The sequence below is a fragment of the Ovis aries genome, chromosome 12 (genome assembly GCF_016772045.2).
Source record: "Ovis aries strain OAR_USU_Benz2616 breed Rambouillet chromosome 12, ARS-UI_Ramb_v3.0, whole genome shotgun sequence".
NCBI classification, from domain to species: Eukaryota; Metazoa; Chordata; class Mammalia; order Artiodactyla; family Bovidae; genus Ovis; species Ovis aries.
Genome location: NC_056065.1, coordinates 55,430,862 through 55,451,161, shown reverse-complemented (window position 1 = coordinate 55,451,161; position 20,300 = coordinate 55,430,862). Strand labels below are relative to the sequence as shown.

General features: G+C 40.5%; 1 protein-coding gene and 1 non-coding gene across 9 annotated transcripts in view; one reads left to right on the top strand and one right to left on the bottom strand.

Moving 5' to 3' along the window:
- The window catches only part of RABGAP1L (RAB GTPase activating protein 1 like), a 726,671-nt gene that overhangs the window by 104,684 nt on the left and 601,687 nt on the right, over nucleotides 1–20,300 (bottom strand). The gene's annotated exons all lie outside the window — the stretch shown is intronic.
- On the top strand, nucleotides 6,068–6,139 carry TRNAG-GCC (transfer RNA glycine (anticodon GCC)). The gene has a single exon. It is a non-coding gene; the product is annotated as a tRNA-Gly (tRNA).

The following is a 20,300-nucleotide window of genomic DNA, read 5'->3' as shown; positions in this document are numbered from 1 at the left end:
GATTGATAATGGGGTGGGAGGGGATCTCTTACAGTTAGCTTCCCTCTCCAGTTTCCTGACTACAGTGCAAACAGAGCCTAATCAATTACCTTTTATTAAATCGAGCAATTGTGACAAGAACAGGGAACAAAGAGAGCATTTGTTGTATAACGACATCCATCTGTTAAAACCTGATCAAGAAAACAGTTACAATGGGCTATCACGTGCAAATACATAATCCTTCTTCAAAACTGTATTATAATAAGATTTTCCAGCATTCATTTGTATCTTAGAGTCAAAAGAAATATCCTATGCAGTAGTTTAGAGTAACAGCTTATCCAGAAGCTTAGAACTGACCAATAAACCTATAATCTACTTCGGTTCAAAGATATCAACTGAATTTGATTAGGGGTGAAGGTGGAAGGAGAGGAAAAATAACACATATTTAACAGTTGTTGTGCCAGGGGTGGGGGGGGGGGTGCTTTAAGTATTTTGTATTTCTTTTAGTTTTAACGGCAATACTATTCAACTGGTTTTATTATCCCCAATTCACAGAAGGGGAAACCACTGCCCTAAGAGTTTACTTGAGGTCTTACCAGCAGTAAATCAGAACCATGATTAAAACTGATATACATGATTACAAAGGCTCTGGCTGTAGGGTTTTTTTCATGCTTTTTGTTTTTTCTTCACCTACAACAAGTTCTTCATAACATGAATTTAACAGAGAAGAAAAACAGTTCAACTTGGAGATCCTGAAATAGAAACTTTAAAATTTCTAAAGTGAGATTCTGTATTTCTCTTCTCTTTTGTTTTAAATATTATATTAAATGTTTTAAATATTTTGTTTTTAATATTATATCACTATATATTGAAATATGAACTAAAACTCATTGCATCTAATAATATTTATTACTAGGCATTTGCAAATTAAAGAAAAATAAAAGACTGGAGGCAAAATATTGACAACTGCAGTGTACATACTAAGAGTCTGCTACAACAAAAAATACCATGTGAACTGAGACAGCATTCTTTGAACTGTCAATGGTGGCTTTTACAACATTAAAAATTAGCTTTTTCTTTGTGTTAAGAGCAACAGTGAATTGCTTAATTGGCTGGTAGTAAAATAACAAAAAGGTATTGATAATTTTTTAACAGTAGTCATAACTAGCAGCAGTGGCAATGTCCAAAGCATTCTAATTTTATTCATTTTGATAAGAATTTACTTTTTATATTTCATCTAAAATTTTTTCCAAAAAGTGATCATTGCAGGCTTAAGAAGTGTTAGCAAGTGTCATCATAGAGACTCTCTCTTTAAAATCATAAAGATCATAAAAATAGCTAAAATCTTTATGCTTTAATTCCTCTTCACACTAAGCAGGAAGTTAAGAGGGAATATTAGGGCCTGCATAGCTGACTAAAGGTTTCATTTTCAGTCACTGAGTCTAATATGACAACCACTTTCAGGCCTAAGGATATACATATTCTGCAAAACATCTTCCTTATTTTAAATGTTCACTGAGATCTAAGTAAAGCTTCATATATTTAGGTGATGAAGGCCTAGTTTAACTAGGTTAAGTAGTTTACTAGTTAACCCAATACATAAAAAATCAGAGGCAAAATAAGCAGCCATTAATTTCTAGAATTTCTGGCTTATGCATTCCTTATTGCACGCATGCTCAGTTGCTCAGTTGTGTCCGACTCTCTGTGACCCCTTGGACTTCTTCTCTGTCCAGGCTCCTCTGTCCATGGAATTTTCCAGGCAAGAACACTGGAGTGGGTTGCCATTTCCTACTCCAGGGGATCTTTCTGAACCAGGGACCAAGTTCGCCTCTCCTGAGTCTCCTGCGCTGGCCAATGTGCCATCTGGGGAGCCCACATTCTTTATTATGTTGTCTTTATTATCCTGTATTAAAATCCTCAGTGTGACATTCTAACATGTATACTATCATGTGAATTGAATCGCCAGTCTATGTCTGACGCAGGATGCAGCATGGTTGGGGCTGGTGCATGGGGATGACCCAGAAAGTTGTTATGGGGAGGGAGGTGGGAGGGGGGTTCATGTTTGGGAATGCATGTAAGAATTAAAGATTTTAAAATTTAAAAAATAAAAACTAAAATTAAAAAAAAAAATAAAATAAAATCCTCAGTGTGTTCTTAAATACAAATTTTAAATATTCAAAACTGCTATGGAATTGTTGTTTTATATTAAACAGCATACATTTCGGGGGAATTTTAATTGTGCAATATACTATGAGATTATGACATATTTTTAGACCAACGTTTAACTAAAATTGAGATAATGGTGAAACAAAAAATTAACTAGCTGAAATTATGTTTCAATACAAGCAAATCTGAATAAATGGTCAGACTGTAAAACTGGATACAAATCTTTTTTAGTGGCTCGTGGACAACTTTAATTTATGTATGTAATGTCTTTTGCTTCTGCTAATGGCCAACTAGTTCTTTGTCATTTCACTACTTGTATTTCTCTTTCAAAGAGTGCGAAAACAGGGAAAGAGGGAAAAACTCTAATTAGTGACTTTAACTGGTGGGTGTTATTTTTTATCATCTATATCAAATAATTAGGCTATGGGAATAAGTTAAAATTAAGAGTTAAAATAAATACAAGTCTCATTTTATATAAATTTCAGTTATCAAATGTCTATCCAATTTTCAGTTTCCTATTCCCACGTATAAAGGAGAGCTGCCTAAAATAGAGTTTACAAGAAAACTGGTTCATAAAGCAGGCTAAATAAACTTCATGTTAAGCAGAGTTCTGGCATTAAACTATATAAAGGATAAAAGAAATTGCCCACTCCCTGTGCTTGGAAAAACAGAACTGAAGCATTAATAAGTGTTTACTTTTATTAACTATTTTAGTCACTATTAGTGATCTTGTAAATTTTTTTTTCTTTTCCTCTGGAAAAACTGAATAGTAAGCTGGTCTTAATAAGGTTCAAAGAGTTTTTAAACTTCAACTATAACATTTTCTTATTCTCCTCACCATTCTTCTCCACATTATCTTCGTTTTTCTCTTTGTCTCTCTCTCTCTCTCTCTCTCATACACATAGCTAAGTCACTGTAGTCATGTCCAACTCTTTGTGACCCTATGGACTGTAGTTTGTCAGGCTCTTCTGTCCCTGGGATTCTCCAGGTAAGAATACTGGAGTAAGTTGCCATTTCCTTCCAACATGGGGATCTTTCTGACACAGGGATCAAACCTGCAACTCTTACGTCTCCTGAACTGGCAGGTGGCTTCTTTACCACAAGTGCCACCTGGGAAGTCCCTCTCATTCCTAAACTGTTTGACTCTGGCACATATGCATCTTATTTGATATGTATTTATATCAGTGTGACCCCCCCAAGAGACTGAGCCATATCTGTGAGTGTTTGAGGGTCTCCTGCAGAGGTGTGAGTCAGCAGCGGCCTGCTGAGGGGACAGGGGTACTGGCAGCAGCAGTCTTGGGAAGTACACGTTGGCATAAGTCCTCTTAGAGGTTGCCTTTAGCCCTATCAAAGAGCCTGTAGACGCCAGGAAAGGGCCACCTTAGGCCAAACAGCTAACAGGGAGGGACCACAGCCCTACCCATCAGCAGAAAACTGGATTAAATATTTACTGAGCATGGCCTGCCTACCAGAGCAAGACCCAGTTTTCCCCACAGCCAGTCCCTTGCATCAGAAAACTTGCATAAGCCTATTATTCTCATCCATTAGCGGACAGACAGAAGAAACAAGAACTACAATCCCACAGTCTCCAGAATGAAACCCACAATCACAGAAAGCTAACCAAAATCATCACCTTGTGTAACTCAATGAAATAATGAGCCATGCTCTGAAGGGCCACCCAAAATGGACAGGTCATGGTAGAGAATTCTAACAAAACATGGTCCACTGGAGAAGGGAATGGAAAACCACTTGAGTATTCTCACCTCGAAAACCCATAAACAGTATAGAAAGGAAAAAAGATATGGCATCAGAAGATGACTCCCCCAAGTCAGAAGCTGTCCAATATGCTACCAGGGAAGAGCAGAGAAATAGCTCCCGAAAGAACAAAGAGGCTGGGCCAAAGCAGAAACCATACTCACTTGGGGATGTGTCTGATAGTGAATTGGTGGTGAAAATAAAGTCTGATGTGGTAAAGAACAATATTGCCTAGGAACCTGAAATATTAGGTCCATGAATCAAGGTAAATTGAGTGAACATTGATGTTTTAGGAATCAGTGAACTAAAATGGAAGGATGCTTTCTAACTCTGGTGCAGGAGAAGACTCTTGAGAGTCCCTTGGACTGCAAGAAGATCAAACCAGTCAATCCTAACAGAAATCAACCCTGAATATTCATTAGCAGGACTGGTGCTGAAGCTGAAGCTCCAACACTTTGGCTACCTGATGCCAAGAGCCAACTCACTGGAAAAGACCCTCACGCTGGGAAACACTGAAGGCAAAAGGAGAAGGAGGTGGCAAAGGATGAGATGGTAGGATAGTATCACTAATTCAATGGACATGACTTGAGCAAACTCCAGGAGACCGTCAGAGGACTGACTGGTGCGCTGCAGCCTATGAGGTCTCACAGAATCAGACACAACTGAGCAACTGAATAACAATGGCAGAGCTCTGTATGCCATAGTGGGAAGACTTGCACCTCTGACAAGTGAACATGCCAAGGCTAAGCAACAAGTTTGACAGGAGACTGAATGTGGCGGCAGCACCTCCCACTCTAAGCCCTTAGCTCAGATGACTCTTTTGAGGTGCTTCTGGGTCATACAACCTAAAATAAAATCACTATATGTAATATCAACCACTTCAAATGAATCTTTTAGCATTTCCCTCTCTTAAAACTTTAATGTACTTAATATATTAGCTTCTTAGCATTAACAACCAATATTGTAGAATTCTATATCCAATGAATGAGAAAACATTTCTTTAGTCAGCAGTATCACTGATAGGCCATCCTATCAGAAAAGAATAACTAAAGCACATGATGAACACAGGGCAATGTTAAGAGACTGATGGGAGAAAAGAGACATTCATGTTAAATATACTATGAAGTGAAGTGAAGTGAAGTTGCTCAGTCGTGTCCGACTCTTTGCAACCCCATGGACTGTAGCCTACCAGTATTTTTTGTTTTTGTTACAAAACATGCAACATCTATAAATTAACCAATAAAAGCAGAAGTTGGAAGAAATTCAAAGTGAAACAGACCTCCTCTTGATTTTAATGATCAATAAAGTGTTAGTCATGCAGTTGTGTCAGGCTCTTTGCAGCCCCATGGACTGTAGCCCACCAGGCTCCTCTGACCATGGAATATCCCAGGCAGGAATATTGGAGTAGGTTGCCAGGGGATCTTCCTGACCCAAGGATCAAACTCGGGTCAACTCCCACATTGCAGGCAGATTCTTTACCGTCTAAGCCACCCCAATAAAGAAATACATAAATTTAAGACAAATAAGCCTTTTAAGGCTTTACAAGATATAGGCTTATTAGTTATTTTGGTGGTTGCTAAGCAACATTCTCTTCTGCAGGGCTAAAGCACATGAAATTAGCATGTTTTCAGGAAAAAAAACTTGAACAAAAAATTAGAGAACAGCAATTGAAAAGTATAAAGGAAAACACATTAACCAGCTAATCAGGCAGTAACAGAGGTTTAGTACTTTTTGCAATAATGGTTAAACATTTTGTTTTCCACTGGTACCAAATAAGATGCTACTTCAGCACATTAATATTTTAATCTTATTGAAATGGTGATGATTATACTGACCTCTACACTCAACAGCCTAATTATTTTGAAAATCTCAAACTAGATCAGGATATACTCTAATTACTACCACTAATGATGATCTCTATAGATCTCTTTCTCCAACAATATTTCTTCAAATCCCCAGTTTCAAGATATGTCACATGCCTGGTTTACACTTAAAAAAAAATGTATCTGGTTGTGACATGGCATTTTAGTAAAGCTACCACTTCATGATGCTACTTAAATTGTTAAGATCTCTGATAACTGTTCTTTAACGTCACCATTTTGGAAAACCTTTTTTTTTAAAAAAAAAAAAAAAAAAAAGAAGAAGAAGATAAAAACATATCTTGGCTTCCCTGGTGGCTCAGTTGGTAAGGAACCTGCGTGCCATGCAGGAGACCCAGGTTCGATCCCTGGGTAGGGAAGATCCTCTGGAAAAGGGCATGGCAACACACTCCAGTATTCTGGCCTAGAGAATTCCATGGACAGAGAGCCTGGAGGGGTACAGTCCATGGGGTCACAAACAGTTGGACACGACTGAGTGACTAACACTTTCTTCTTTTCACTATAGCAATGCAATGAGTAAAGATGAATGCTATTGAATCTATTAGGTATAATAATGGAAACTTTTTTAAAAAAGGAAAGAGGCAAATAACTGAAGGAAAAATGACTGCAGAAATCCAACTATTGTTGGGAAAGAGAGGATAGTAAGTAGAATTCCAGTTCTATCATTTTGAGGATTCAAGCGAAATTCCCTACCCTACCATTGTCACTTCTCCCCTTCCTCATTTTTAATATCATGCTGCAATTGTGTAAATGCTATAGGGTTGCAACTGCCAATTCCCTTATTCACAAAATCAGTTCCTCACGGAGTTTTCTTGAAGTCCACAATGAACAAACCTTGATGCAGAGTCCAGTGAGGGTCAACTTAAATGAGCCAATGAAAAGAACCTGCAAATGTGATGACTATCTTCAAGGAGAAGAAGTGCCTTGTGCCTCGACTGTAATCATGACTTGTTTTGGCTCTGCAACCAAAACACCACATGAGCTTATATATGCAGCTTCTTGTTTTATTTTAAAGCAACAGCATTGGACTAAATGGTTGGTCAAGTCCACTTTAGCTTAACAGTCCATGACTCCACTTTGAGGATACAAGACTTATCTATGTAAGAATAATTACTCAGTCTTTAAACCTTCTCAGATGGGACACTTAGTACCAGTTAGTAGGATCTTTTAAATGCCTTCTCTTTTTGTTTTACCATAGTAATTATATTGTCTCAGACGAAAATCAAGAATCCACTGTGAAGATCTAATCTCATACAGCCTCTTTCCTTTCTTTTTTTAAAAGAAATTATTCTACTTATTTATATTTTTTTGGCCTTGCAGCATGTGGGATCTTAGATCCTCAACCAGGGATCAAATTCATGTCCCCTGCAGTGGAAACACAGTGTCTTAACCACTGGACAGCGAGGAAAGCGCCTGAGATGTGACATTTTTAACAACCATTATTTTATTTTAAGATCTACTAGAATTAAACATGAATAGACACATCAAACTGCAGATCTCATCCTGAGTCACAGTCACATACAGAAAAGTTTCTCAACCTTGGTATTAATAACATTTTGAGATGGATAACTTTTTGCTGCATGGAGTTGTCCTGTTCACTTTAAGATATTTTGTACCATTACTGGCCTCTACACACTAGAAACCAGTAGCACCCCTCCCCAAGGCTGTGACAGATTTTCCAAACATTGCCAAATGTCCCCTGGAAGTGAAGACTGACCTGAGTTGGGAACTCTGGACACATAGTAAATTAAGAGAGGGATTATTTTTGATCCCAGATTTACTTCTAACCAGCAGACTTTCAAAAATAATTTCTAATTTCAACTCAAATGATGTTGCCTCATAATTAGCGCAAAAAATGAGCCACTGATTCATAGCTGTGTTAAATTTTCTTTCTCTTTGACAAAGTCTTTGCCTCAGAGATTACAACCAGAACACTCAAATATTCTTTTTGTTTTTTAGCCTTGGTGGTGGTTTAGTCGATAACTCATGTTCAACTCTTGCGACACCATGCCAGGCTCCTCTGTCCATGGGATTCTGCAGGCAAGCATACTGGAGTGGGTTGCCATTTCCTGCTCCAGGGGATCTTCCCTACTGAGGAATCAAACCCAGGTCTCCTGCATTGCAGGCAGATTCTTTACTGACTGAGCTACGAGGGAAGCCCGTTTTTCAGTCTTCAGCTCAGTTCAGTTCAGTTCAGTTCAGTCGCTCAGTCATGTCTGACTCTTTGCGACCCCATGAATCACAGCATGCCAGGCCTCCCTGTCCATCACCAACTCCCAGAGTTCACTCAAACTCATGTCCATCGAGTCGGTGATGCCATCCAGCCATCTCATCCTCTGTTGTCCCCTTCTCCTCCTGCCCCCAATCCCTCCCAGCATCAGGGTCTTTTCTAATGAGTCAACTCTTTGCATGAGGTGGCCAAAGTATTGGAGTTTCAGCTTCAGCATCAGTCCTTCCAAAGAACACCCAGGACTGATCTCCTTTAGGATGGACTGGTTGGATCTCCTTGCAATCCATACTGAGATATAATGGACAAAAATGTACTTAATACATACAACTTGATATTTTGATACTAAATATTCTTAAAATTGGAAAATCAAAAATCACCTGTGAGTACTTCATTGTTATAGGTACTGTTTATATCAGTATTAATTAGTTACAGGTTGAAATACGTATTATTCAATGTCATCAATCAGTTTTATAAAGTTGCAAAAGGGAAGAGAATATTCACCCTAAAAATGCCTCTTCGGCATAATGATTATTTTAGAGTTATTAATTTTAAGAAAATAGCAGACATAGGAAAAGACCTGAAAACCAAGTAAAAGTTACCCTTTTGTAAGAGACACTTATAGTCTGTCTCTGTACCAGGAAGAGAAGGATGATTCTAAATTTCTAGAAACTCTTACCACTGGAGAAGGTGAGCACTTAAGCTCTGCATAATAACCTTGTCCCTGTTTACTGTGCTTTTCCTCCCATAAATCACTGCCCCCCCTAAACATTTTTTGTCTTTACCTGGAGAAGCTATCAAAGATAGTTTCTTGGGCAATGTCGGGAAGTTGCTCTGTTTTCCTGGATATCTCCCATGTATATAGGATGTGTGCATGTTATCAAACCCCTATTTGTTTTTATCCCATGAGTCTGTGTTTATTATAGGCGGTGTCTCAACCAAGAACCTCAAAGGATAGAGGGACAATTATTGATTTCTTCCCTATAGTAGAATTAATGAATTTCAGAGACACGAGGTTCTGAATGGTTTTCAGATTCTTATGTTTCTGAAGGTGATCAGAATATACCACCCCAATTATGCTGATGTGATTTAAGGATTATTTAGAGCTGAAGGCAACTGAGAAACAGCAGACACAGGAGGAGCTCATGTCCTCCCCCTATCTGCCGAAAAGAAGGACAGACATGTGCCTGCATGCTCAGCCGTGTTTGACTCTTTGTGACCCCATGGACTGTAGATGCCAGACTCCTCTGTCACAGGATTTTCCTGGTAAGCATGCTGGCGTGGGTTGCCATTTCCTCCTCTATGGGATCTTCAGGGGTTTAATCCACACCTCCTGCATTGGCAGGCAACTTTTCCAATGTGCCACCTGGGAAGCCCAAAAGCAGGACATACATTTCCCTTTTGCAAAGGAAATTTCCTTTAGTAAATGTGTCTCCTCTGCAACCCGTATCTACCACGCTTTCCTCACACATTTTCTAGTCACCTTCCCACAGTCCACTTCCCTAGAAGCCCCAGTCCCATTTCTGTCTTGTCACAAATTCTTGTGCTGTGGGTGGGTGTACATGCTCAATTGCTCAGTCGTGTCCAACTCTCTGTGATCACACAGACTGTAGCCTACCAGGCTCCTCTGCTCATGAAATTATCCTGGCAAGAATACTGGGGTGGGTTGCCATTTCCTACTCAGGGATCTTCCCAACTAAGGGATCAAACCTGCATCTCTTGTGTCTGCTGCATTCTCAAGAGGATTCTTGACCACTGTGCCATGGGAAGCCAAGTGGTCTCCAGGTCCAAATGCTTCTTTGGTTTTTCCCTTATTTTCTGTGAAGTTTCCAATCACATAAAAATATTAACAGCAATGAAGAAATATATGACTTTTGTCAGTTTAATTCACAGTTTCCAAGAAACCAAACCTGAGAGGGTAGAAGAAAGGTTTTCTCCCCACCCTCAATTCCAACAAATAATTTGTTGATATATTTATCTTCAAAATGGTGACAATTTTATTTATTGGTAAGTACATACCACTATGAACTCACAGAGTATTGGTACTGACTATAAATCTAGTTCCTGATTTATACATTGTTAGGGAACCCACTGACTTAAACCACCAGCCCTGGCCAGGCATAACACTTGCATGAGTTATCTTACAACAGGAGGTCCTGGTAAGGAACACAGAAATAACAAAATGCCGACAACTGGAATAATTCAGGGAAGGCCAAAGGGAGAGAGGAGACGCCAGTCCATAAGTCCTACCAACCTCCCTGAATCGTCGTTGGAACCCATCTTGGCTGGGTGATGCATGCACCACCAGGAAGGACCTGAGTCACAGTGACTGATCAGAGACAACCTGGAAACTAAGCCCATCACCATAATACCCGAGACTGTGAGCCGTGTGGCAGAGCAGTTCTCCTGGGTTCCCTCATGTGCTGCTCTTGGCCCGGACACTCCTTCCCAGTGAAGTCTCTTGCTTTGTCAGTACATGTGTCTCCTCAGATAATTCATTTTAGTGTCAGATAAGAGCCCATTTTACGTCCTGGAAGGGGTCCCCCTTCCTGCAACAAGATGAGGAAACCAAAGCCTAGGACTTAGGCAACTAAAAAAGTAATAACAAATTACATTTTAAAAATGAGAGGAAGATCAAAGTGAGAAAGTGGTATAAGAAGGAAGAAGAAACAATGCCAAGTGGGGAAAAAAGTAATTCTTTAATGGAGTGTGGCAGGGTAGAGTAAACTAAGTCTGACTAACTGTGGACCTCAGCCTCTGGATCTGTACAGAACAAGAGCTAGAGAGATGATGGATGTAGTTATAGAGCTGTGATAAGGTCAGTGCTTCCTACCGAAACCTAGCAGGAGCCTGTGGGGCCCCTCCAGGTACAAATGCTTTCTGTGTTCGCTATTTCTTGTGTGTAGGAAAAAGGTTTCAGCCTCCTAGACCTTCTCTCATTCCCAAAGGGCAGATTCAAACAGTTATTAATTAAAAGTGAAGTCACTCAGTCATGTATGACTCTGCAACCCCATGGACACATGGCTCCTCTGTCCATGGGATTTTCCAGGCAAGAATACTGGAGTGGTTTGCCATTTCCTTCTCCAGGGGATCTTCCCAACCCAGGGATCGAACCCAAGTCTCCTGCATTGCAGGCAGACACTTTACTGTATGAGCCAGCAAGAGGAAATGCACAAAGGAGAAGCAGTCAAGAAATAAGAGCACACTGATAAAGAAGGGCTCTGTTCCTTATCAAGGGACTGTTGCTGTGGTTCAGTCACTCAGTCATGTCTCTTTGCAACCCCATGAACTGCTGCACGCCAGGCTTCTCTGTCCTTCACTATCTCCAGGAGTTTGCCCAAACTGAAGTCCATTGAGTAGCTGATGCCATCCAACCATCTCATCTTCTGTCACCCTCTTCTCCTCCTGCCCTTAATCTTTCCCGGCAACAGGGTCTTCAAGGGATATATATAACAATACCTTTGTGTTCTTCTGCTGGAACTAAGGCCCCCACTCAGGTGGAGGATGGTAACTTCAGGCTGAGTACAAGATTCCTGCAACACCATCCTGTTACTTGATCACCAACAGATCAGAAGAAGATCACACACCTGAAACCCTCAGCCCAAATTTTTCCTACAAAAACTTTTCCCCAAAAACCATCAGAGGGGTCAGGTTTTTTTGAGCAATAGTACTTGTTCTCTTCACTTGGCCCTGTAATAAACCTTTTGGCTCCAAACTGACATTTTGGTCTGTCTGGTCTCACTGTGTGTTGGGTACAAGAACTTTTGACTGACAATACCATCATGGGGAAACTGCTCCTGGTGGAGATCTGTAAAATCAGGTGATGGGGTGGACAGTGTCTCCATGCTTTTTGGTTTATACTACTTGATTAACTTGATTTGGGGCTATCAGGTGGGGTACAGGGTTGGGGGAAGAGTGTGGTGTTTTAAACTTAAATTTGGAAAGGTTTTTTCATGTGTTTTTTCCTGGGGCTTTTTAATCTAAAGGTATTTAACATAAAAATATAATAAATAAAATAGAAAAATAAAAGCAAATACTTTAAAATGTAGTGGTAAACCTGCCTCTGTATGAGTTTTAAGTTGCATTTTATTTCATTTCTTTCTCCTAGGCTGCACGTACCATGTAGCCTGCGGGGTTCTGTTCCCCGACCAGGGATAGAACCTATGCCCTCGGCAGTGAAAGCATGGAGTCCCAGCCACGGGACTCAAGGAATTCCCTTAAGTTGTATTTTAAATTGGTCCAGGTATTCCAATATATAATTGGTCAGTCTAATCTGAGAGCATATGGATGTGAATAGGGCTATATACTATTTTAAAATTAAGAGGGATGCTGAAAACTCGGCCTCTGTGTACCAGTGCCAAATTGAATCTTGGAGACAGTGTTTTAGATGAAGTAGAAAAGAACAGATTTATTGCTTTGCCAGGCAAAGGGGGACACAGCAGGCTCATGCCTCTAAAACTGTGTCCCCATGGGGAGGTTTTCCTGAGGAGTTTTATAGCAATGATTCAAGGGCAGAGTTGCTAATAAGTGTCAGGGTGTGTGCAGGGCCTGCACTCCTTTAATCTGACCTCTCCTGATGAGCTTCTCAGGCTTCTTTGATCTGGCCTCAGGTGGTTGCCTCCTTGGTGTCTTCATTCCCTCCCTTCTCTGATTAGCAACTATTTGAATCTTCCCTTTGGGACTCAGGGAAGGTCATGGAAGCTGGAGTCTCTACCTTACAAACAAGAAACAGGGGACAGAGAAAAGCTTCTGTGGCCAGGAGCCCGAGTTTCCTGCTCAGTTTCAATAATACGAATTATCTTTTGATTTGAACTGTACATTTAATGAAAGCTATGCTCTTGTTAGTACAAACAAACAAAAATGGGTCACTGCATAAGCATCAATCAATCATGAAAAACTGACTTAAAACAATGCAAATACTAAAAGGCAGTTTACACTTTACTTTTTTAAGCGGTACTTTAGCGAAATTCAAGAGAACACACAGTTATTGTTTTTCCGACATACAGAAGACAGTCTTAAATATCTGGGGTACCAGAAAGAAAAACTCAAGGAATTCAGGCTATTAAAATACTGTAGGAGGACAGTGAAAGAAACTTCTATACACAGTGAAAATCCATGCATTAATCCCTCATTTCCCATAAAAAATAACCAAATACCTTTCAATCTCATTTTGTTTAGAATGTCTTTGATTTGAGCCTTTCTTTTCACTCAGTCTCAAGAGCCTGTGTCTTTCTTTACCAGGTGCAGAAAACAATGCCCACTGAAGGGTAATAGAATGCTTACTTCAAGATTCTATGAAATCACAGGTGGAATTTAGATTCGTATGGTGTAAGAACTGTACCGGGCCTCTGGGGTCCTCTAACTCAACTGCTTATGTCAAAGGCCTGCAATAAAGCTATTCAGTGGTGAAGTTAAAGTGGGAATCAGCCCTCCTGACTGTTAAGCAAGGGCCCTGAAAAGTGAAAGTGAAGTCGCTCAGTTGTGTCCAACTCTCTGGGACACCATAGCCTGTAGCCTACTAGGCTCCTCAGTCCATGGGATTTTCCGGCAAGAGTACTGGAAGTGAAGTGAAGTTGCTCAATCGTGTCCAACTCTTTGCGACCCCGTGGACTGTAGCCTACCGGGCTCCTCTGTCCATGGGATTTTCCAAGCAAGAATACTGGAGTGGGTTGCCATTTCCTTCTCCAGGGGATCTTCCGGACCCAGGGATCGAACCCAGATTTGCCACATTGCTGCTGCTGCTGCTGCTGCTGCTAAGTCGCTTCAGTCGTGTCCGACTCTGTGCGACCCCATAGAGGGCAGCCCACCAGGCTCCCCCGTCCCTGGGATTCTCCAGGCAAGAACACTGGAGTGGGTGCCATTGTCTTCTCCCTCCCACATTGCAGGCAGATGCTTTTACCGCCTGAGCCCTAATGGAAGCCAAAGTCTGTCTTGCCTTTGTTCTATGTACAGGATACATTCACTCCCAGTCTTTCACAGAACACAGCTAAACTCTAAGGGCTAAGTAAGTGAAGATAAGCTTCCTCCAGTGCCTTTTGGACTGAAGAAGCTCTAGGCCTGAACAGGGCCATCAGAATGGCCCATGGTAGCTGCCCTGTCAGACTGCTACAGATTTCCAACACTAGACCAGAAATGGATTAGTTTCTACTACTAAAACACAGGATCTAGGCTCAGTGGGAATTGACTCCCAGCACTTAATATAAACTCAGGCTTTCCTCAAAATATGATTTTAGGTAACTTCTCTTTACTGAGAATATGAGACTTTTAAAAGGGTTGGGATAAGACAGAATAGGAAAAGGAGCACGTCAAAGCTGTATATTGTCACCCTGCTTGTTTAACTTATATGCAGAGTACATCATGAGAAATGCTGGGCTGGAGGAAGACAAGCTGGAATCAAGATTGCCGGGAGAAATATCAATAACCTCAGATATGCAAATGACACCATCCTTATGGCAGAAAGTGAAGAAGAACTAAAGAGCTTCTTGTTGAAAGTGAAAGAGGAGAGTAAAAACGTTGGCTTAAAGCTCAACATTCAGAAAATGAAGATCATGGCATCCAGTCCCATCACTTCATGGCAAATAGATGGGGAACCAGTGGAAACAGTGTCAGACTTTATTTTTTGGAGCTCCAAAATCACTGCAGATGGGGATTGCAGCCATGAAATTAAAAGACGCTTACTCCTTGGAAGGAAAGTTATGACCAACCTAGATAGCATATTAAAGAGCAGAGGCATTAGTTTGTCAACAAAGGTCCTTCTAGTCAAGGCTACGGTTTTTCCAGTAGTCATGAATGGATGTGAGAGTTGGACTATAAAGAAAGCTGAGCACTGAAGAATTAATGGTTTTGAACTGTGGTGTTTAAGACTCTTGAGAGTCCCTTGGACTGCAAGGAGATCCAACCAGTCCATCCTAAAGGAGATCAGTCCTGGGTGTTCACTGGAAGGATTGATGTTGAAGCTGAAACTCCAATACTTTGGCCACCTGATGAGAAGAGCTGACTCATCTGAAAAGACCCTGATGCTGGGAAAGATTGAGGGCAGGAGGGGAAGAGAGTGACAGAGGATGAGATGGTTGGATGGCATCACCGACTCAATGGACGTGGGTTTGGGTGGACTCCAGCAGTTGGTGATAGATAGGGAGGCCTGGTGTGCTGTGGTTCACGGGGTCGCAAAGAGTCAGACATGACTGAACAACTGAACTGAACTGAAGAGAGAATATTTTAAAAAACATTAAAAAATTTTACATTGAGTATTACAATCAGAAGTTTTAATAGACAAGTTTTATTTAAAATTCACTGGTGAAATCTATAAATATATTGTGCATTTCCTGGTTGCTTAGGCCATTAAGTGTCTAATCTATTTCCTGAGCTGCAACTAGCTAATGGAAAAATATTTAGAATAGTAATCATCCAGTGAAATGGGCATCTGGCATCTATTTAACCAAAACATACTTCTGGTCATATTTTCCTTCAGTAATTTATATGGTTTCAAAGGGATAATCTCACTTTTTACAATGAGAGGTCTTTGCTATTAAAACATGGAAAGGCTCCACCCTCTCTACCCCTAATGTTTTATGAATAAGGGCACTCCTCTGTACAATACTCTTTAGCCTCAATACATACATAATATCAGGCTGGGAAGTGTATTGCTTGATTTCCTACCAAGCAATTCATTCTTGAAACCACTGGACAAAAAATAAAAACAAAAATATAAGGTCAATATTATTACCAAAATTGAGATTTTTATATTTACTTGATGGAACTCTGTTAAATAAGTTTATCATATACCATGCATATGCGATATTGCCCCAAAGCTGAGGAGGTCCAAATTACTGAAGGCAAACCATGATCTGCAGATGCTGGATTTACCATGTGCAGCTTACAGTATTTCTCAAAGCCTCATCTCCACATGTTTCTTTCTCTTTTGGGGCTAGCAAATTCATCACCCATCACCACGCTTCTGTCACATATTTTAGGTGGAGGGTTCAGATGGTAAACTAATTTTTTATATTTAGCCTAGTAGAAGCATTATTTGGAGGGTAACATGCCAGAGGAAAACCCCGACCTCAGGAGCGAGTCAACCAGGATTTTAGGGTGATCTGTACCATTCCTAAATGAACATTTAGCAGAGATCATCAAGAGACTTTGAAAACAGTCTACCAGAGCCAGGCTTGGACTTTGGAGCAAAGCTAGCCTTTGAGTTGAGACCTGGGAGTGTTGACCCCCTAAATTATGCACAATTCTGAGATCAGATTTTCCACTAGAGGGAATTTCTTTTAAATCAGTAACTGTAAAGTATGGTTTATAAAGAAGATAAAGTAGTTTGATTAGATAAAAAGATTACTGGACTTCAAAAAAAGCACTGTTTTCTTTCAAATTGGAGAAGGAAATGGCAACCCACTCTGGTACTCTTGCCTGGAAAATCCCATGGATGGAGGAGCCTGGTGTTCTTCTATTATGCAAGTTTTTACCTTTTCATAATTCAGACACCAATCAGTGAGGGTTACTTTATATGTTTTGGCACTGAGCACTAATATAATTAGTGCGGCTTCTCTGAAAGCTTCCATCTACTACAGAATTAACAATAATATAGTTCTCTTCCTTTTAGAAAATCTCATGAGAAAACAAAAATATTTAACTTCATTCCCTTATGAAAAACAACACATTTCTGCTAAAAATGACCAATAACGTCTTTGAAGAAATTTCTTTATGAAAGCAAAATAGAAACTGTTTGTTCTATCTGCTAGGCACACCCCGTACAGTCATTAAAATCAGTTGTTTAAATTTTTCCTCCTGGGTTTCACATTTACTACAGATAAATCTTTTTATAACACATTGCCCAGAGATGTTATATTAGAGGCAGAAGCATTCTCTGACTTTAGCACACTATTGACAAGCCCCTGGAATGGGCTGGGAAAGAGAAATTGGACGACGTAACTGACCAAAAAGAAATGACATTAAGACTCAGGCATTCTATGTGTTACTGAATCTGTTGATCATGCTAGGCTCTTGACACTGACTTGCTTGTGACTGTATTTTCTACTCAGAATCTGAAGTGATGGAGACCACAGAAGCAATCTCGAATCTTCCTAAGCTCTTTGGAGACCTGAACAGATATTCTTCCCTTTGGCGGTTCTCAGAGTTGACATTTCAAGGCAAAAGTTTATGAAAGTCCAATGAATCAAATAAAAATAAGATATCTGATTCCCAGACCACTAAACTCAAATAATTAATTGAAAGATAACTTCCAGTGTCTGGCGATTTAAAAGGCAAACAATTTTTATTCAGTCTCAGGTACAATTGCCATTAGAACAAAACTGGGTGGCGCAGCAGTAAAGAATCTGCCTGCAAAGCAGGAGACACAGGTTCGATCCATGGGTTGGGAAGATTCCCTGGAGAAGGAAATGGCAACCCACTCCAGTATTCTTGCCTGGAAAATCCCACAGACAGAGGAGCCTGGTGGGCTACAGTCCATGGGGTCGCAAAGAGTCGGACATGACTCAGGTGACAGAGCACGGCATGCATGGAGCAACTCAAGTAAGTAAGACTCCAGAAAACCTAGTCAAAAAAGCATTATAGTGTCACTGGACTGCACTTTCATGATTAGAAGCTGCTCTAATGACAAATTTAAAACCCATGGCACATAAACAAAGAATTTTTAAAAAGGTAGGAGTTAATTTCCTAAAGTATCCGAAGAAAAAATTCCAATTTCTTCACTGAAAACAGAAAAGACTATTTAAAATGGAAATACCCCCAAAATCGCTTTCAAGACTATAATCTGAATGGGGGGAGGGAGGAACAAGACAGCTATAAAAATTTTATTCTCTTCATTAAGATAATAAAATTATCATCCTATACACTGAGTCGCTGACTAAAAAGAATAATAAGAAAATTGGACTTCAACACAATTAGAGAAAATAATGAAAATACAGCAGAGTGTTTTACTTATGGCACCTCACAGGAGTAATGCATTCCAACTCTACATGTGGTGTCTGTGCTGGGCGCTCTGAGGCTGATCTGCATGATCCCGCCACATTCAGACAGGAGACAAGATGCTTCCACCTCTAAGTCCTCATAAAGCCCCACAGGTATGGAGGCTGTATTTTGAAATGTTTTTTTATTAAAGTACAATTGTTTTACAATGTTGTGTTGGTTCTGGCTGTACAATAACACAAATCAGCTATATGTATACATATATGCCCTCCCTCTTGAACGTCCATTCCACTCCCCTATCCCACCCCACTAGGTCATCACAGAGCACCAAGCTGAGCTGTGCTCCGTACAGTAGCTTCCCTCTATGCATTTTACACCTGCTGCTGCTGCTGCTGCTAAGTCACTTTAGTTGTGTCCGACTCTGTGCAACCCCATAGACGGCGGCCACCAGGCTCCCGTCCCTGGGATTCTCCAAGCAAGAATACTGGAGTGGGTTGCCATTTCCTTCTCCAATGCATGAAAGTGAAAAGTGAAAGTGAAGTCACTCAGTCGTGTCCGACTCTTAGCGACCCCATGGACTGCAGCCCACCAGGCTCCTCCGCCCATGGGATTTTCCAGGCAAGAGTACTGGAGTGGGGTGCCATTGCCTTCTCTGATTTTACACCTAGTATTGTGTATATTACGTCAGTGCCACACTCTCAACTCGTCCCACCCTTTCCTGCTCCCCACCCTGTGTCCCCATGCCTGTTCTCTATGTCTGTGTCTCTATTCCTGCCCTGCAAACAGGCTCATCTGTACCATCTTTGCAGATTCCTGTATGAAGGTTTTAAAATGCCATTTTACTCTACTTGTTTTCTATTACTGTATAACAAATTACCACAGACTTAATAGCTGAAAGCAGCTTTCATTTATTATCTCACAAGTCTGAAGGTCAGGAACCTGGGTGGGTTCTGCTGGGCTTTGCCTGGGGTCTCATAAGGCTGAAATCAAGATGCCTACTGGGCTGGCCTCTCATCTGGAAGCTCTGGGGAAGAATCCGCCTCCCAGCTCTTGCAGGTTGTTGGCAGAACACAATTCCGTGTGGAACTATGGATGAGGTTGTATGGATGAGGTCCTGTTTCCTTGCCAGCCATTGGCTGGGGGGCTGCCCTCAGCTCCTCAAAGCTATCTGCCTCCCTTCTCCATGGTCCCCTCCATATTCAAAGCAGCAGTTGTGTATGGAGTCCGTCTCATAATTCCTCCCTCCCGCCATCAGCCAAAGAAAGCTCTCTGCATCTGAGGCTCATATGATGAGATCAGGTCCACTCAGATAAATCAGGAAAATATCCCTATTTTCTGGTCAACTGTGACATATAACATAATCTAATCAGATAAGCCATATCTCATCACATTCTCAGGTACCAGGAATTTGGTTGGGACATCTTTGAAGGGCATTTAAGAAATTCTGTCTAGGACTTCCCTGGTAGTCCAGTGGCTAAAACTCTGAGCTCCCAATGCAGGGGGCCCAGGTTCGATCCCTGGTCAGGGAACTAGATACCACACGCCTCAACTAAGACCCAGCACAACCAAATAAATAAATAAATATTAAGAAAAAAGAAAGAAATTCTGTCTAGCAAAAAAATTAAGGCAAGTAAACAAACAAACAAACAAAAAAAAAGCCAAAAGGTGTTGTGAACTTGTCCAAATATGAAACAAAGGTATTCTAAATTCTTCACACTTGAGTAAGAAACATTTGAAAATGGTATAAAATAATAAAAGTACACAAGAAGCAAGACATCCTTCTCATACTGTCCCTTAGTCCCAGTTCTGATCCCCAAGAACAACAACTTTTTACTAGTTTCCCAGGTCTCCTGTGAGGAATCTCCATGTTTGCTAAAGCACATGTTACCTGGGAACTCTGGTCTGATGTGGTCCTGAAAGGTTATTAGCAGTCCCCTGCTACATCACCCTGGCCTCACTCAAGCTCTTCCTGAGAGGGTTGGGGCGGGGAGCGGGCGGGGGGAGCTATTCTGTGATAAATAGTCAGTTTAGATTTTCTGATGATTAATGATCTGACTAATAATCTGAGATTAATATTGATTATTTCTGTTTTCCTAGAAAAGCATTCATCCCTTCCAGGTTCTCAAGTTAATTTGTGCAGGACTGAGCAAAATATTTTCTTATAATTCTCTTATTCTTTCTAGTTTCTATCCTTTCCCCATTATTATTTCTCATTCTATATTCTGTTCCCCACCCACATTTCAATTTTATTAGGTTAGCTAAAGAGTTATCTATTTAATTAATTTTTTAAAAAAGAACCAGCTCTTTTATTTACTAGTCTGATTAATTTTCTTTTTCTAATTCATTAACTTCTATCATTATTC